The sequence below is a fragment of the Diceros bicornis genome, chromosome 1, assembly GCF_020826845.1.
Source record: "Diceros bicornis minor isolate mBicDic1 chromosome 1, mDicBic1.mat.cur, whole genome shotgun sequence".
In the NCBI taxonomy this organism is placed as follows: Eukaryota; Metazoa; Chordata; class Mammalia; order Perissodactyla; family Rhinocerotidae; genus Diceros; species Diceros bicornis.
The window spans coordinates 43,036,014-43,055,933 of NC_080740.1; the positions used below are offsets into that span (position 1 = coordinate 43,036,014).

The 19,920-nt window shown below is 36.0% G+C and overlaps 1 long non-coding RNA gene across 3 annotated transcripts in view; it reads right to left on the bottom strand.

Annotated features, from left to right (window-relative positions):
• The window catches only part of LOC131404491 (uncharacterized), a 67,613-nt gene that overhangs the window by 40,016 nt on the left and 7,677 nt on the right, over positions 1 to 19,920 (bottom strand). For all 3 annotated transcript variants that reach the window (XR_009219809.1, XR_009219808.1, XR_009219807.1), the window contains exons 3-4: positions 11,964 to 12,041; positions 3,021 to 3,295 (exon numbers count right to left, since the gene is read on the bottom strand). This is a non-coding gene — a long non-coding RNA (uncharacterized LOC131404491). The remainder of the gene's footprint in view (positions 1 to 3,020; positions 3,296 to 11,963; positions 12,042 to 19,920) is intronic.

Genomic DNA, 19,920 nt, shown 5'->3' on the forward strand with positions numbered 1-19,920 from the left:
GTTCAACCTTGCTGATCTGTCTCCACTGATAGAACACTATTTATACTATTGCTCCTTTGGCCTCTATTGAATTTGCAATTGGGGGGTGGGGTGGCGTTTATTTATTTATTTAATTATTAATGTTTCTTATTTGGATGACTGGACATATGCTAAGTAAGATATAATCCTCTTTTAGCTACAACCGATATAATAAAACTGAGGCAACTGTAAGAAGTCTAGCAGCTTCTTTCATTTATAGTCTGGTTGTAGCCCTGCTTTAGCGCTGCTAAATCTCAACGTTGAAAATAGAGAAGGTAGTTTGTAACACGGCAGGCTGATGATGTTGTCACACAATTGTTAACCTTCCATCTAGGATTTCTGACAAGAGGTTATTATTCATGTGTGCTTAACTGAAGCACTATTCGAATTAACAGTTTTTTATCCAAATAGCAAAAACTGAGTTCTATTCTGATAAAGAGATAAAGGTATATACAGCATTTAAATCAGCATATAATCAAACATACATAAAAAACCACCTTCCAAAAATCTGAAACAAATTAGGTCACCCCAGAATAAATCCAGGACTGAGCACTTCAGCATTTTAAGAATTTCTTCCTTGTACATCTCTCTGTTCAAGTCTTGTGTAAATGGCTCAATGAAAATGACCCCTGGATTCTCCAACTTTTTTAAAGCAATGATCTTAGACATTTTGACTTTACCATTGACCTTGATCTTCTCTTCATCCTAAGACCTACGTAGCCTCTAATATTCTTTCCTTTACCTCTAGTTTCGGCCAGCAATCACTTCTGGAACTTAGTAACAGAATGTGGTTTTCCTGTTTTTCACCTTTGCTGTGTCCTAAAACACAGTTGGTTCTCCCTCTCTGGGTCTTTCTATGCTGGTTCACTCCGGGAAATCAACATGCCTGATCAAACTGCAGCCTAACTACAGCCTCCCCCCACAACCTGATTGGTTTGTGAATCCCCACCTCAAGAAATTCCATACCCCTCTGCCTCCCCTATTTTTCCTTTGGATTCTTGTTCCTGTCAGTTTATTTTTCTCCTAGAAAAAAAGAAAACTATTAAGGAGTGGTAACATTTCAATTTATCTGAAATGAATCTAGGAAAACAGAGGAAGAAAGTAGTTGAATAGTCTATATGTAACTTATGATAGCTACAGGAAATAATATGATTTACCTTTACTTATTCCCTGACCAACTGGTCGATTGAGTAGGACTAAGACTCCAATAAGGTAGATTCTTTTCCCAAAGTTGGTACTTATTTTCTAAAACAAGCATAAAAAAAAAAACCCTTAGTCAATTTTTCGAGCATTCTAGGAAACCAATTCATTTTTAAAACTAATAAAGGCTATCCTGTCTCTTAATATGAAAGATACAGGTACCTCTGTAACCTAAGATAACCAAACAGTTTAAAAGGAAAAGTTTCTCTTTATATAAGTAGGACAACTCCTAAATGAACAAGTGATGGAATTAAAATATCACCATTTTGGAACCACTAAGAAATTAATGGAGCTAGACAATGATCATAATAGGTACTAATGTCACAGGATGAGTCAAAAATTCATGCCTTCTCATGGAGGTATACAATACTACCAAGGAAGTATTTTTGTTTTTTAAAAAATTAGAATTCTACTTGGCTTCTAGATCAAAGTACCAAATCACAGGAAACATAGGGGCTAGGAGACAAATGACACCATGGTATTTAGGGGTGATTTTAGTGCTTAAAATGATACAATAATAAAATAATTTTAAAACTCAAAATATTCATAACATAAAATATATCTTGTTCTTTAGAAAAAATATAATTAATGCTGACACTGAGAGCATAGAAAAACACCTTAAATAGGCCTACATTCATTTGTTTGCTTTTTTCCAGGGATTATAGCCCTGTGATGCCTGTTGTCCAAGGTATGAAAATTATATATGAAAGTGCATACATTGTATCCAGTTTTCTAGTTGTTTATAGCAGAAAGTAAGCCCAAACCATGTTAGTCTCTCAAGGCTGGGAGATGAACTCCCTCCCTCCCCTTTTTTTAACATCATCTTTAATATTTTGAAACAACACTTTGGTGAATCAAAACCTAGGATGCCCTCCAGCTGTAGAACACAAAAATATAAGCACTCTTTTAAGGACAGATACATAGTAAACAACAAGAAAATGACTGTGTTTACTATAAAGACATTGAGAATGTCTTCCATGACATGATAGTTTCAGGGAGGAGGACCAAGTTGAGGTATTTCTGTTATCCTAGTATCAGCATTAATTATACTTCTAAACAACAAGGTATATTTTATGTTATGGACACTTTTAACATCAAAATTGCTGTATTTCTCCCTATATATGAGCACTATCATCTTGAAGTTTAACTCACAGCTCATCCCTAAAAAAGTATAGGACCTTGTAGCATCCATTTTGTATATTCACCTTTGTTCTGGTTCCATCTTATTTTCCTGCCTTTCTTTTCCCTTTGCCTCATTTATTTTCTAATTTTATCCTACAACACATTGTTTGTATATTTGTAAACTTTAAAACAGTTCCACTCCACGTGCAACTTCACATTGTTTTCTTTTGTCCTATCTTAGAAAGACGCAAGGTTTCCTCTTACACAAAAATCAAATCTCAGGGGCCGGCCCGGTGGTGCAGTGGTTAGGTGTGCACACTCCACTATGGCAGCCCAGGGTTCTCAGGTTTGGATCCTGGGAGCGCACCTACGCACCGTTTGTCAAGCCATGCTGTGGCAGCACTCCATATAAAGAAGAGGATGATGGGCATGGATGGGCAATCTTCCTCAGCAAAAAAAAAAAAAAGAAAGAAAGAAAAATTTTTTGAAAAAATCAAATCTCAGTGTCCAAGTCTTTCACTATCCATTTGTAGAGGCTTACAACTGTCCTGGGCCATCAGAGAGAGGACTGCCTTTAAGAGAATGTATTGGATGGAGATATGAGACTGGCACAGTCAAGTTTTAATCGAAACCTAACACTATACAGGCAAAAACTGGTTTTTGGTAATCGAGAAACTCACCGTTTTCTGAAACTTTGGCAGAGAATCTTAGTTTCTCCAGCACATTCTCTTTTGCCTCCGGGTTCTTTCAACTCCTTCTCCTCTGCCCACACAGTCTATTCAGTTTATCCAAACAAGAAATTTAACATTGCATGTGTGTATTCTAAGACTTCTGAATTCTGCTTTGGCCAGTGACTATTTTTCTCCTTCTTCTTCTTCTTTTTTTTTCTTTATTTTCTTAACACTTTCTGTAGCCTTTATCTATGCGCTGCTCTGAGTGATTCTTGTCATTTTGGCTGGGGAAGGGAAAAAGCTATCAGGATTCAGGTGAATTAGGGAGAATAAAGAAAGGAGGCAGATATTCTTATTTTTATGGCATGCAAGTTTCAAGTTCTATAATATTATCCCACCACACTGCATTGAATTCTTTAGGATAGATAGATAATTGTATGGGAAGTAAAGTGAAAAATTGGTAGGTAAATCAAGTGAAAAATTTTTTTAATATGGCTACCATTATCATTATATTAGAGAAAATTAGGTTCACCTAATGTTACAGAAAACCCATATTTACATATATTACAGCTCAAACACACAAGTTTTGTTTTTTATTTCTTTTCACTCAAGGAAAAGCCCAGACTTGGTACAACAATTCAATGAAGTAATCAAGGACCCAAACTCCTTCCAAATTTTTACTTCACCGTTAATTTATGTGGCCTCCATCTGCATGTTTTTAAATATTGCTGGAGCTCCTGCCATTGTGTCAACATTCCAGCAAGTAGTAAGGAGGAAGAGCAGGAGGCACATTCACTTCAACATAAGTTGTACTGATCACTTTCATTTATATCTCTTTGGTCAGAAATTGGTAAGGCGGCCAACCTATCTATAAAGAAGGCTAAAATGGAGTCTATATTCTGGGTAAGAAATATTTTTAGCTGTCTCAGCTTAAAAAATCAATGGTTCTTTTACAATATCAGATGAGGAAAACAGGTAATGGAAGAAACTCTCAATCTCTGTCACAGTTATTATAGAATTATCAATGTAGGATATTGTACACTAAAGGAGAGTCCGAAACAAAAAAGTTCAGCAATCAATTTTTCAAAGGATAAAAAAAGTGAAACCAACTAGAGATAAGGTATGGAGGAAGGCAATAATGAGTAAAAAGAGGTTGGTGGCCCAGGAGCTAACTAAATGCATGCTGAACCCCTGAAGTACCTACTTTGATGTTTCATCAGACCAGATCTTATATTTTAAACAGGAGAAGCAGAAATGGAAAGTAGAGAACACCTTAAATTATCCTTGAAAAATACTTCTTTTAGATTAAAGAGAACATAATGATGCTAAGTGGATACCCCCCACTCCTTCATGCAAGAAATCTGAAATACACTTCTAAGGCATTTGGGGTGGGGGTGGGGGGACCTGCTATACCTTTTACCTTATGGAATCAAGATAGTCTACGTAGACCATCCATCCACTACCCTGGTTTCACAGGTGATGATCCTGAGGTTCAGAAAGATGCAGTGACTTACCCAGGGCCACAGAGCTAGTAAGTTTTAATATCAGTACAAGATACAGAAGTATTTTGATTCCTATTCCATGGGTCTTACATCTAGTTAAATATTCTCTTCTCAGCATCTAGCTATTTGTCAAATTTTAGCTTCCTCAATTTTGGAAAGGTCTCAGCACATCAATGTAGAATTCTTATTTTCAGATCTATGTAACACTGAGTCAAAAAGGCAGTTTAACATAGAATCATTTTATATTAGCTAAATTCTGCATTTTTATGAGGATTCATTTAATCCATTGCTCTTTCTGCCTTTATGGTCACACTGATGCAGCTTTTTATTCATTATACAATTAATAATAGTCTTGGATATTAAGTCTGACTTTGCTATTTCCTATTCAAAATATTCTGAATTTCACCAGGTACTCAATCCCACCCACACCTGTTACATAACTCCAGGGCACAAAATTCACATAGACTACTTAATAGCCTGGATATTCTGCTAGATGCTGGAAAATAAAATAGTGAGCAAAACAAGACATGGTACCTGGTGACACTGAGCTTTGAGTTTAGTAAGGAGACAGATAGTAAATAAGCAGACTAATGGCCATATAATTTTTTTTTTATTTGTTTCTATCTTTTTGCCTTTTTTTTTTTATTTTTTATTTTTTATTTTTTTTTTTATTGATGTTTTAATGGTTTCTAACATTGTGAAATTTTGGGTTGTACATTTTTGTTTGTCCATCACCCCATATATGACTCCCTTCACCCCTTGTGCCCACCCCCCACCCCCACTGCCCAGGTAACCACAGTCCAGTTTTCTCTGTCTATGTGTTGGTTTATATTCCACATAGGAGTGAGATCATACAGTGTTTGTCTTTCTCTTTCTGGCTTATTCCACTTAACATAATACGCTTCAGGCCCATCCATGTTGTTGCAAATGGGACGATTTTGTCTTTTTTTATGGCTGAGTAGTATTCCATTGTATATATATATACCACATTTTCTTAATCCAATCGTCAGTCGAGGGACACTTAGGTTGCTTCCACTTCTTGGCTATGGTGAATAATGCTGCAATGAACATAGGGGTGCATAAGCCTCTTTGGATTGTTGATTTCAGGTGCGTTGGATAGATTCCCAGTAGTGGGATGGCTGGATCATAGGGCATCTCTATTTTTAATTCTTTGAGGAATCTCCATACCGTTTTCCATAGAGGCTGCACCAATTTGCATTCCCACCAGCTGTGTATGAGGGTTCCTGTTTCTCCACATCCTCTCCAACATTTGTTGTTTTTTGTCTTGGTGATTATAGCCATTCTAACGGGCGTGAGGTGGTATCTTAGTGTTGTTTTGATTTGCATTTCCCTGATGATTAGTGATGTTGAGCATCTTTTCATGTGCCTATTGGCCATCTGTATATCTTCCTTGGAGAAGTGTCTGTTCATTTCCTCTGCCCATTTTTTGATCAGGTTGTTTGTTTTTTTGTTGTTCAATTGTGTGAGTTCTTTATATATTATGGAGATCAACCCCTTGTCAGATGTATGTTTTGCAAATATTCTCTCCCAGCTGGTTGGTTGTTTGTTCATCTTGATTCTGGTTTCATTTGTCTTATAAAAGCTCTTTAATCTGATAAAGTCCCACTTGTTTATTTTTTCTTTAGTTTCCCTAGTCTGGGTAGGCGTGTCATCCGAAAAGATTCCTTTAAAATCAATGTCAAATAGTGTGTTGCCTATATTTTCTTCTATGAGTTTTATAGTTTTAGGTCTCACCTTCAGGTCTTTGATCCATTTTGAGTTAATTTTTGTGAATGGCGATAGCACATGGTCCACTTTCATTCTTTTGCATGTGGCTGTCCAGTTTTCCCAACACCATTTATTGAAGAGACTTTCCTTTCTCCATTGCATGTTCTTAGCACCTTTGTCGAAAATTAGCTGTCCGTATATGTGTGGTTTTATTTCTGGGCTTTCAATTCTGTTCCATTGATCTGTGTGTCTGTTTTTGTACCAGTACCATGCTGTTTTGATTACTATTGCTTTGTAGTATGTTTTGAAGTCAGGAATTGTGATGCCTCCTGCTTTGTTCTTTTTCTTTAGGATTTCTTTAGCTATTCGGGGTCTTTTGTTGCCCCATATAAATTTTAGTATTCTTTTTTCTATTTCTGTGAAGAATGTCATTGGGATTCTGATTGGGATTGCATTGAATCTGTAGATTGCTTTAGGTAATATAGACATTTTAACTATGTTTATTCTTCCAATCCACGTGCATGGGATATCTTTCCATTTCTTTATGTCATCGTGGATTTCCCTCAATAATGTCTTGTAGTTCTCATTGTATAGGTCCTTCACCTCCTTGGTAAGATTTATTCCTAGGTATTTTATTCTTTTTGATGCAATTGTAAATGGTATTATCTTTTTGAGCTCTCTTTCTGTTAGTTCATTATTAGCATATAGAAATGCAACTGATTTTTGTAGACTGATTTTGTACCCTGCAACTTTGCTGTAGTTGTTGATTGTTTCTAACAGTTTTCCAACAGATTCTTTAGGGTTTTCTATATATACAATCATGTCATCTGCAAATAGTGAGAGTTTCACTTCTTCGTTACCTATTTGGATTCCTTTTATTCCTTTTTCTTGCCTAATTGCTCTGGCCAAAACCTCCAGTACTACGTTGAACAGGAGTGGTGAGAGTGGGCAGCCCTGCCTCGTTCCTGTTCTCAGAGGAATGGCTTTCAGTCTTTCCCCGTTGAGTATGATGTTAGCTGTGGGTTTGTCATATATGGCCTTTATTATGTTGAGGTACTTTCCTTCTATTCCCATTTTATTGAGAGTTTTTATCATAAATGGATGTTGTATCTTGTCAAATGCCTTCTCTGCATCTATTGAGACGATCATGTGGTTTTTATTCTTTGTTTTGTTGATGTGATGTATCACGTTGATTGATTTGCAGATGTTGAACCATCCCTGCGTCTCTGGTATAAATCCCACTTGATCATGGTGTATGATCTTTTTAATATATTGTTGTATTCGGTTTGCCAATATTTTGTTGAGGATTTTTGCATCAATGTTCATCAGCGATATTGGCCTGTAATTTTCTTTCTTTGTATTGTCTTTGTCTGGTTTTGGTATCGGGGTGATGTTGGCCTCATAGAATGATTCAGGAAGTGTTTCATCTTCCTCTATTTTTTGGAATAGTTTGAGGAGGATGGGTATTAAATCTTCTTTGAATGTTTGGTAAAATTCACTGGAGAAGCCATCTGGTCCTGGACTTTTATTTTTTGGGAGGTTTTTGATTACTATTTCAATCTCTTTACTTGTTATTGGTCTATTCAGATTCTCCATTTCTTCTTGGTTCAATTTTGGGAGGTTGTATAAGTCTAAGAATTTATCCATTTCTTCTAGATTGTCCAATTTGTTGGCATATAATTTCTCATAGTATTCTCTTATAATTCTCTGTATTTCCATGGTATCCGTTGTAATTTCTCCTCTTTCATTTCTAATTTTATTTACTTGAGCCTTTTCTCTTTTTTCCTTAGTAAGCCTGGCTAAGGGTTTGTCTATTTTGTTTATCTTCTCGAAGAACCAACTCTTTGTTTCATTAATCCTTTCTACTGTTTTTTTGGTCTCAATATCATTTATTTCTGCTCTGATTTTTATTATTTCTCTCCTTCTGCTGGCTTTGGGCTTTGTTTGTTCTTCTTTTTCTAGTTCTGTTAGGTGTAATTTAAGGTTGCCTATTAGGGCTTTTTCTTGTTTGTTAAGGTGGGCTTGTATCGCTATGAGTTTCCCTCTCAGGACCGCTTTTGCTGCATCCCATATGGTTTGATATGGCATGTTATCATTTTTGTTTGTTTCCAGATAGTTTTTGATTTCTCCTTTAATTTCATCAATGATCCATTGGTTGTTCAGTAGCATGTTGTTTAATCTCCACATTTTTGTCACTTTCCCAGTTTTTTTTTCCTGGTTCATTTCCAGTTTCATAGCCTTATGGTCTGAAAAGATGCTTGTTATGATTTCAATCTTCTTAAATTTACTGAGGCTTGCTTTGTTTCCCAACATATGGTCTATCCTAGAGAATGTTCCATGCGCGCTTGAGAAGAATGTGTAGTCAGCTGTTTTTGGGTGGAGTGCTCTGTATATGTCTACTAGGTCCATCTCGTCCAGTTTTTCATTTAAGTCTAATATTTCTTTATTAACTTTTTGTCTGGATGATCTATCCATTGCTGTAAGTGGGGTGTTAAGATCCCCTACTATTATTGTGTTGTTGTTGATTTCTCCTTTTAGGTTTGTTAATAGTTGTTTTATGTACATTGGTGCTCCTATGTTGGGTGCATATATATTTATAAGTGATATGTCTTCTTGATGGAGTGTCCCTTTTATCATTATATATTTCCCTTCTTTGTCTTTCTTAACCTGTTTTATCTTGAAGTCTACTTTGTCTGATATGAGTATGGCAACACTTGCTTTCTTTTGTTTGCCATTAGCTTGGAGTATTGTCTTCCATCCTTTCACTCTGAGCCTGTGCTTGTCTTTAGTGCTAAGATGTGTTTCCTGAAGGCAGCATATTGTTGGGTCTTGCTTTTTAATCCACCCTGCCACTCTGTATCTTTTGATTGGAGAGTTCAATCCATTTACATTTAGGGTAATTATTGAAATATGAGGGCTGAATGTTGCTGTTTTGTCACTTATTTTCTGGTTCTTTTGCATTTCCTTTGTTTCTTGTCCCATTTGTTTTGGACTGCCAATTCAGTTTGGTTGTTCTGTCTTATGATTCTTCTAGTTTTCTCTTTGTTTATCATATGTGGTTTTAATTTGATTATTTGTTTAGTGGTTACCTTGGGGTTTGGGCAAAAAATCTTGTGTATGAGATAGTCCATTATCTGATAGCCTCCTATTTCCTTATACTAAGTCAATTCAGTCACTTTCCTCTTCCCCTTCTAAGTTGCTCTTGTTATACCTTATTCTATCTTGTGTTGTGGCTGTGTGTTTACAGTGATGAGGTTAAATTTATTTTTGGTGAATTTCTTCCTTTGATCTTTGAGTTTAGTATTTAAGTGGTTGCTAACCTATTCCAGTAAAGATCTACTATTTCTCTGACTTTGTCTACCTACTTTTCTCCTTACTCCAAGCTTTGTGTTCCCTTTCTCTTCTTTTTTTCAGGTCTGAGGGCCTTCTTGAGTATTTCTTGTAGTGGGGGTCTCGTGGCCATGAACTCCCTTAGCTTTTGTTTATCTGGGAGAGTTACTATTTCTCCATCATATTTGAAGGATATTTTTGCTGGATAGAGTATTCTTGGCCGAAAGTTTTTGTCTTTTAGTATTTTGAATATATCATTCCAGTCTCTTCTAGCCTGAAAAGTTTCTGTTGAGAAATCCGCTGAGAGCCTGATGGGAGTTCCTTTGTACGTTATTTTTTGTTTTTGTCTAGCTGCCCTTAATATTGTTTCTTTGTCATTGACCCTGGCTAGCCTTACCACTAGGTGTCGTGGTGAAGGCCTTTGTCTGTTAATATATATAGGCGTCCTGTTGGCTTTGCTTACTGGTATTTCCTGCTCCTTCCCCAGATTTGGGAAATTTTCAGCTATTATTTCCTTGAATAGGCTCTCTGTTCCTCTTTCCCTCTCCTCTCCCTCAGGAATACCTATAATTCTTATGTTACATTTTCTAATAGAGTCAGATATTTCTCGGAGTCTTTCTTCATTTCTTTTTAGTCTTAGTTCTCTCTCTTCTTCCATCTGGAGTATATCTGTATTCCTATCCTCTAAAGTACTAATTCTTTCCTCCATATTGTCAGCTCTGTTCTTTAAAGATTCCAGATTCTCCTTTATCTCCTCCATTGTGTTCTTCATCTCCATCAGCACTGATTGGTTTTTCTTTATGATTTCAATCTCTTTTGTGAAGAAACTCCTAATCTCATTTAATTGTTTGTCTGTGTTGTCTCGTATTTCGTTGAGTGTTTTTATGATAGCTATTTTGAATTCTCTGTCATTTAGTTTATGGATTTCTGTGTCTTCGGGGTTGATTTCTGGGTGCTTGTCATTTTGTTTCTGGTCGGGTGATTTCATATATTTTTGCATTGTGGTTCCTGTGTTGGTTTTGATTTTCCTCATCCTGGAAGTCTCTGGTTGCTATTTCCACCTGCCGCCACTGTCTGGTGGTAAAGGGCTGTGTAGTCTAAGCCCCCTGCGCTCTGCCCCAGTTTTTCTGCTGCGATCCGCAGTTTTTTTTTTTGTTTTTTTTTCCCCACTGCGATCCACGGGTCCAGTCCAGTTTGTTCAGGTCTGCCTCGGATCGCTAGGTCTGGTCGAGCTGCAGACTCCGGGTTGCGGGGAGGGGGGAGCTCTCTCTTTCGCCCTCTGGGTCCCTGATGGGAGGCTTCTCGTTTGCCCCTCTTTATCCGCTCTCTGGGGTGCTCAGATGTTGATGGCAGCCCTGTGGCTCCTCTGAGCCCTCTGTGCGGGAGTTTCCCACTGGCTGAGAGAGCCCGAAGAGCTACAGTTTCCCGCCGAGGGCCGCCCCTCCCCCCTCTCTGGGAGCCACGCGGACCGGGATCGCTGATCTGATGGGGAGGGAGCGGAGTTCTCCTTACCTCTCCCCACTTCCTCCGGGGGCCCAGCACGTTCCGCTCTCAGATGTGCGGCAGTGTGGATCCCTCCACTCTAGGTTTTCACTGTCTGGGATTCCATTGTTGGTCTGTGGCTGTTGCTTTTGTTGTATCTTGTGGGGGAAGAATTCACGGGAAAGCTCACTCTGCCATGATGCTGACGTCACTCCATGGCCATATAATTTTAAAACTCATTTGAGGAAAATAACATGGTCCAGTGGAAGCACATAATAAAGATTTTCAACAAATATTTATTGAATCAATTTTTGGGCATAGACCATATATGGTGACTGTTAGGACTGGTATGAAGCGAGATGGTAAAGTTAAAATGCAGCAAATTGCCAAGGACCTTAAAAGGCAGGGTAGGTGCTTATACTTTTCATAATGAAATGTATATATAAAGTGAGCCATTAAAGATTTAAAATGGAGGAATGATCTGATCCTATTCATGTTTTTGGAAGAAAGATGTGATAATGGTGAGAGGATAACATGGTTGGTTGTAAAACTAGAATCAGGAAGATCAGTTTGCTGGCAATTGCAATGGTTCAGGTAAGAGATAATGAGGGCCTGAATATGGTAGCGTGAGACAAGAGGAGCAGGAATGAATCTGAAAGACATTTCCTGGATACTTATGATGGAAATTGTTAACTAACACTAAAATGTCAGGGATAAGAGAGATGAGCAATTGAAGTTAACCAAATGGTTCTTGTTTGGATGGCTCAAGTTATGCTAGCATATAAGACAGAGCAAAGAGCAAGTATTATAAAAAGATCAAAGGAAGAAGAAAGTGGCTCCTGATATTGGAGACCTGGTCTGATACACACAAGTTGGCCTCAGTGTTATTACAAGTCAGTTTGATACTCACAGCTAAGCCATGTTGTTCTGCTCTTGAACGTAATTTCACCAAACATCAACCTCAAACAAGGTAACTCTGAGACCATGACTAAATAAGACAAAAAGATGATTATTATGAAACCCACAAAATATCAAACATTCCCCTCCCTCAGCCAAAATGAGTGACTGCTACTTCCTTACCAGTTATAGCTTTATCCTCACAATAGTTGGCCCTCCTATACAATTTATTGAGATACCCAATCAGAGATTTGCCCTCTGCTTTCTGATAGCACCCAACCTAGAGATAGCCCCTGCTTCATAGAGCCTTCGCAAAATTACTGAAACTAAACCCAAATCCTATAAGTTTTCTCTAACATCCTTTTAGTGATACACTCTACATTTCACTATGTTGTGCATTCTCCCTCACTGTAACCAGTAATAAACCCAATTTGTTTAACTAGAAGTGTGCTTCAGTGGTCTTTGGTTTGAGGTCATTGATGTAGCAATGGTCCTAATATTGGAAAAAATAATCTTTAAGTGCCTCTGGGTGTACAAGAGACAGTTGGAAATTTAGTTTTGGAGTTCAGTTGAAAGGAAGGATGGATATATGTATTGGGGAGCTATCAACTTTTATGCCAATATTTCCCAAACTAGTATATGCAGTTTCAGTAGGCTAAATATATGCAGCATGATGTGATCCATGCTCCAGTGAGATTGGAATGGACTAGTTTAAACATGGTTGAGAGGGTTCTTTACTTCAGAACTATCATAGGATTTACTTTACAATATGAATGTTACTTTACATTAGAATCATACAGAAAATTCTAAATGTATTTGATTATAGAACCATTTTTCTAGCCAACCCTATCACTGTGAAGTATTGCACAGAGCATAATTTAAGAAGTTGAAACATTAGGGGTAGATGAGATTCCCTCAAAGACTAAACATACACCAAAAGAGGAAAAAATCAAGAAGATAATCTGTTATAAAACACAGCCATTATTAAAAGTTGACTTATGTAAATTTATAATTAAATAAATTATATTCGAAACAAAGTAATTGATACTCAAAACTCATCCCTTCCTAATTTTTTTACTACCTCATCCTATGACCTATGTTCTTGAGGTTATGACTGTTTGATCTGTATGGTGGATTCTATAAAATAGTGTGCTACTGCACATCTTTTCTGATTGGCCCGCTTAGTGATATCTCTTTGGTAGCTTGAAATAGGTTATGGTAGGAGTATTTACACCATGGATAACAGCAAATACCACAAATCAGGGATTGATTTATTGTTTTATTGATTGATTCTAGACTTATGACAGTGAAGGAGGAGATGTTAATAATGGCAGATTAAATTTAAAAGTTTGCTGTGTCACGCTCTGCTTCTGCAGCCCGCGGTTCACTTTCCAGGCACAGACCTAAACTGCTCTGTTACCATGCTGTGCTGGCGGCCCACATACTAAAAAATAGAGGAAGATTGGCACAGATGTTAGCTCAGGACGAATCCTCCTCAGCAAAAAAGAAAAAAAAGTTTGCTATGTCTATAATCATTCATTGTGAATAGCACAATGTTCCTCCAGTATTCAAAAACCATTTTCCAATTCAGCAAAGAAGTTTCTCTTGTCATTTAAGAACAAATGAAGTTTCAACATATGTCTTCATGATTTTCACTTTCATCTACTTACTAATGTAAATGAAAAATACCAACCAATATTCATGTCAGAACTATACTCATTCATCAGTTGAAAGCATAGTTCAGCCAGGGATACAAGAGATCAGCAAAAATCAATGAAAGCATTCTGTGAGAATCAACAGGCTCTATAATAATACAATTTGACTAAATTGTATATTTTAGTATTATTTGTAAATTGTGTGCCACATATCTTCTATACCAATAAAATTTGTAATAAACATATATATATACATAAACATATATAAGTATATATTTACATATGTATACACATACACACATACACATTTTTTTACAGAGAGCAGGTTGATAAACATTTACCAGCATATACTGATATATAATCCCACAAAAAAAATGGTCTCACAAAGATCCATAAGAGAACGTGTATGAAGATGTTCAGTGTTACATTATTTATGATGACAGGGCTAGCCATCAATCATTAGGAGAGTAGGTAGGTAAAATGGAAACTGTACACCATGCAGCAATTAGAAGCATAAGATTACAGTCACATGGTAAAATAATCCTTAAAACATAATAGTGCAAAATTTTAAACAGAATTGGGTAATAAATACTTTAGAAAAACTGCTGCCTCTCAAAAAATATATATATTAAACATAATAGAATTGTTATCTACCAGGTGGAGGGTGGGAAATAGGAGGGGGTAGAGGAGATACCTAAGTAAAATAAGAAAGGAACCTTGCACTGACCAATGATGAAAATGCGCCACGAACTGAGGAGTCTGACTAACTCAAACGTGAGATCACCCCAACTTCTGGGGGAAAAAAATGGCATCAGAGTAAATAATCCAGGCTAAGGCTGAAAACGGAAGGTGATAAATAGATCCCTAGGCAAGTGTGAGGAGCAGGGTGTTAAAGAAGTATTTCAGACCAAGAAACCATATTTAGAATTCAATAGGAAATGTCAAAGGAAACGCAAAAATTTTAGTATGTTTTATAACTAAAAAGCTTTAGCAGGAAGTACACCTGGAGATGTCAGCAGGGACCAGATCATGAAGAATATGATATACCATAAGAAGTTTGGTTTTTATCGTGAAAGCAATGAAAACCAGTGAAAGATTTCATGGAGGGAATGACATGATTAGACTTATCTGAAAAAATCCCTGGCAACGTGAAGAATAGGTGGACAGTGCTAAGTGCGAAGGCAGGAAGATAACAAGGGAAAATATTACACAATCCAGGAGAGAAATGAGAAGGGCCTAATTGAAAACAGCAGCTGGGGGACAGAAATGAGGAGATTCAGGAGAGAGATGAAAGAAGGAAAATCTAAATAATCTTATTATTGGCTAGTTATGTGGGAGTGGGGGTTGAATGAAGGAAGAAGTGAAGGATGGCGATGTGGATGATAATGTCCTTCACTGAGGTTAGAATTTCTTGTTTGTTTGCTTTTTTAACATGAGTTCCTGAAAGGTAAATAGTGAGTTCAGTTGCAAACATACCAACTATAAATACCTCTGGGATATTAGGCTACCAGTGACATAACCTACTGTACATCCAGAACAAACCATTTTTAATCCTATCATCCTTTACACAAAAGAGTTATTTTCAGATATATTATTATATTTTATTGAAGTTTGTATATAAAATCATGTAGTAAAAAACTTTAAAAACTAAAAAATTAAACTCTAGAATATAAAAATATTTAAAAAGTAATGGACTAATACTTTTTAACTATATTATCTATTAAAAAGGGTAAAATTTATTCCTACATATTGGTCTGTCACAGCATTCAACAATAACATCATTGTTTTTGTTTTTAAGCTTGAACTTCTGCAAATTTGTCACAGACTTCATCAAAAATTGATCTTCTTCACATAATCATGTTTACTAGATAATATATAGCCAGATTTGTCAATTACTCTTCACTTATAGTTGAAGAACACTTTTAATTAATTTTAATGTTGATGTTTCTTTCACATGAAGCAACATATATGCAACTAGTAAAAAAATAAACATTAGAATAAATTTGGCAGAGATTCATTATAATCCCATTCACAATAAATTCCAAAAATTGTTATACTATCCACATCTTTGTTTCTCTAGGATGTATGCTAGTGGTTTCAAATGGCTCTTCAGTCAAAAATATTTCCACTACAATATTTTCACCATAAAATTCATCATAGACCTCTATAATACTAGTGACAACTACAGAATTTTTTTTCTGCAAAAATCACAGAAAAGGGCTGAATGATAATAAACATGGACATTATTTGATCCATTGCTTTAGAACAAGTGTCCATATTTAGTGAAAACACTTGAGGCATTAAAATATTGCTCTTTTGGGTTTTTTGGCAATGTAATCTTCTGTTGTTTCTTCTGTTATACTTTGAAATTTGATTCTTTTTTTCTATGTGAATATCTATTTTTTTACTTTTTTTGGTTGTTGGTGTTGTGTGGTTAATATCCTTTCCCACATTTTCTGTATGCCTCTCTTCAAGAAATGATTTTAAAGCTTGGTGTTTCACTGTACAATGTTCAAGGATGATTCCAGCTGTTTACAAATTCTTTTGTCTGATTAACCTCATCTAAAACCTCATATTAGAAAACAAAAGGTAACTTAGAAAATTGCATACCGCTACCACTGTTTATTTTGAATCACTGTTAAATGCAGGAATATGTCCTGTCACAGAGATTGCAAATGAACTGCGTCAAAAAGTGAGATCAGTGGATTCCAAACAATTAGGAACTTACTATTGAATAGGTGTAGGTGAGTCTACAGGTGTCAGGGGCTGACTGCATACCTGACAGTTCTCCAAACTTTTTTATATAGAATATGTTTATTAAAGTTAATAAAAATTAGCTAATTTTGAAGCTTACATCCATATTTTTAAAACAGCAAAGCTGAGGTAACTATAACTTAAACTAACAAAATATTTGTTTGGGGAAGAGAATTTTATCACTAACTTTTTTTTTTAGAATTTCTAGTGCATGATAATAACAAAATCAGATTGACTTTTAGTCAACATTATAACCGATTTTAAATTCTCTACAGACAAATCCCTGTCCCCTCCTTCACTTCCTGCGCCCAGAGCTGACCTCTTCCACAGCCCAGCCCTTGGTATTTCACTGCACTGTAAAGTGGGTTGTTACAGATGTGGACATAGATCAGCAGTTCTCAACCTCAGCACTATTAACATTGGGGCTGGATAATTTTTTGTAGAATCAATAGTATTCACATGGATAGGATCAGGTAGGAAAAAGTCTGGTATGAAGCGACCACTACATATAGTAAATTTATCTGGCGGGGCTTCTAGCTTAGACCATGATACACATGGGGAGACAAAAGAGGAAAAGGGGTCAATGGCTCAGCCAACACATTCAGGTCAGTCAATCCTGGCAAAGGAAAGGGGTGATATCTTGTACCTAGAGCACCCTAAAGTCTAGTTGAATACCTAGGAGGTCACTGTGACCCTGACAAGCAGAGTTTCAGTGGAGTTTTAACAGGAGATTCCAAAGTGCAGTGCATTGAGGAATAACTGAAAAGTGAAGAAGCAGAACTAGCACTTTCAAGCACCTTGACTATGAGTTGGGAAAATAACAAGGCTTCTCTCTCTAACCCTAATCCTTACCAGAGAAAAGGCACTGAATTCCTTCAAGGAGAGGCTAAATGACCTGCTAAATTGAACTCCCCAGGCTATACACCTTATCTCTCTCTTGGTCTCCATGGACAAGTGACCCAAAAGATTTGCTACAAATTTCTTGCTCCTTGATGGTCACGTTCAAATTAAAAATGTTTCTCTGAACAGGCTTTTACACCATTCATTTCATTCTATCCCAAATCTCCATCTTTACATTTAAATATAACCGCTGCAAAATTTCCTTTAGCTATTATTCCGTCATTTACAAATCCATAAATTCCCAGGTATTTTGAAACCTGCTTCTCCCAGTCTATTAAGATCCATGAAGTTTGGTTTTTGCCTCAAAATATTTTGCTTCACTTTTTAAAAATTTCAATAATTTAAGAGAACTATCTTTTTAAGAGGTGTGTGTGTGGGAAATATATTTAAAATTAAAAAGCTTTTAATTTCTATGTCTAACAATGTTTCTGGAAACTTTGAGCATATGAAAAAGTCTTTAGACACTTTATTTATGAAATAGAGTGTTTTTTACTACCGTGCTTTTATTTACGTAATTTCCTCTGCTGGGAATTTTTTTCCTATTCTGCAGCTGCCTATTGAAGTGCCACCCTTCTTTCAAAATAGAACTCAAAAACCCTCCTCCTCTAGGAAGACTTCTAATCAAATCGCTCTCTCACTTCCCTATAATACTCTTTCTATGGCACTTAATATGGCTGGTCTTGATGTTAGAATTATTAAAGTTACTACTCTCTAAGTCCATGATGAACATGGACAAAGATAATGTCTTAAATCACTTTCTTAATCTCTTACTGAAACTAGCACAATGCTTTGCAAAATAGATGCTCAAAAATGTGAATTAAAGTGAATCAAAGCCAATCACTATACTGAAAATAAATCTGAATTGGGCTTTAATAATGTTTTCTGAACTTAGCTTTAAATTATTATAAGCTTTGTTGCATAATCTTGAGACTATCTTGGGATAATTGGCAAATAATTGAAAGAAATAAATCATATATATGAAGGGATTTATAGTTTATAAAGCGCAATAGTCCAGTAATTACTGAACAATGAATAAATAATTAGGTAGATGGGAAAGAATGGCATAGTGGTCATAAATTATTAATGTAATTTATACATCCATATCATACAGTTGTTATAAAACTGCCACCAGTGATTTTATTCAAGAGACTTACATTGCCCTCTTATTACCTCTATGACCTCAGGCATATTTGTTATTTGTAAGACATGAATCCCTCATATATACCATGTCTATCTCACAAAGTTACTGTTAAGATCAAATGAGATAATGGAAAATAACAGCAGTTTAAATTACTGAGAGGTAAATATTCATCAAGAACTCTACATTGTGTTTTCACTGAATCATCACAACAATCCTATGAGGTTGACTATCATTCCCATTTTTATAAATAAAGAACCCTGTCACAGAGAGCTTACATAATTTGCCCAAGGGCACAAAGCTATTAAGAGAGAGAATTAGAATTTGATATTAGATAGTCTGATTCTAGAGCCAAAACTGTTAGCCAAATGCTAAATTGCTAAGTAAGTGTCAGCCCCATCCCTTTAGATTTTGTAAAACTTGCCTATATAACATTAACTAGCTATTTCAAATTTTTAAGATCTAAAATTCCTAGAATGGAAACTTTCCTTTAGATTGCCTAGAGGTATAAAGTAACAAATCTAATCAAAACACTACATAAAAATTCAAATGAAACTTAGGCAAAAAATAAGTTGTTAGAGGATTGATTTAGTAAACATATTAGCCTAGTGACTTGCCAATTACCTGTCTCCTATACAGTAACTAGTTACACTATTTAGTATGTTATATATATAAAGCATTGAATCTTAAATAAATCCATTAGTGGTTCACTTAGAGGGTTTATTACTGTTTAGTAATTCATTTTAAATAAAAAATTGAAATCTGAGGGGTTAATCTTAGGCATTAAAGAAATATAAAACCTGATAGATCCATCCATTTTCCTTCTAATTCAGAAAATGCTGTCATAAGCCATTCACTTAGATTGTTTTCTTTAACATTCCAAGTTTCAATTGTAATGTGAAACTTCTGGAGAACAACACTGCCACCCAGGGGATAGAGGATTGAAAATGCAGAGCCAAAATAGCTGAAAAACTTAATGCAGGTGGTTCTTAGCTGGGATTGAAATACTCAGTCATGTTGCAATGTGTTCTGAGGTGAATCACTAATAATAGTTCAAGTACTAAACACTGTAAATGATGTGCTTAAAAAAATGACAGTTCCCAATAATAACTTCTCTTTCACCTACTCATTCAAGTAAGAGAAAGGCATAGCATTACAATCACCTTGTTATTATCAGCCCATAACTTTCTCTTTTTTTAAAACCACTTTATTGAAGAATGATACAGAAAGCTGTACATAATTAATAGATACAAGTTGATGACTTTGGAGATAAGTATACACTGTGAAACCATCACCACAATCTGTGCCACTAGTATGTCCATAACCTCCAAAAGTTTCCTCCCACACTCTTTGTTATTATTTTCTTGATGATAAAAATACTTAATAGGGGCTGGCTCCATGGCATAGTGGTTAAGATCATGCACTCCACTTCAGCGGGCTGGGGTTCACTGGTTCAGATCTCAGGCATGGACCTACACACCACTCATTAAGCCACGCTATGACAGCATCCCACATACAAAATA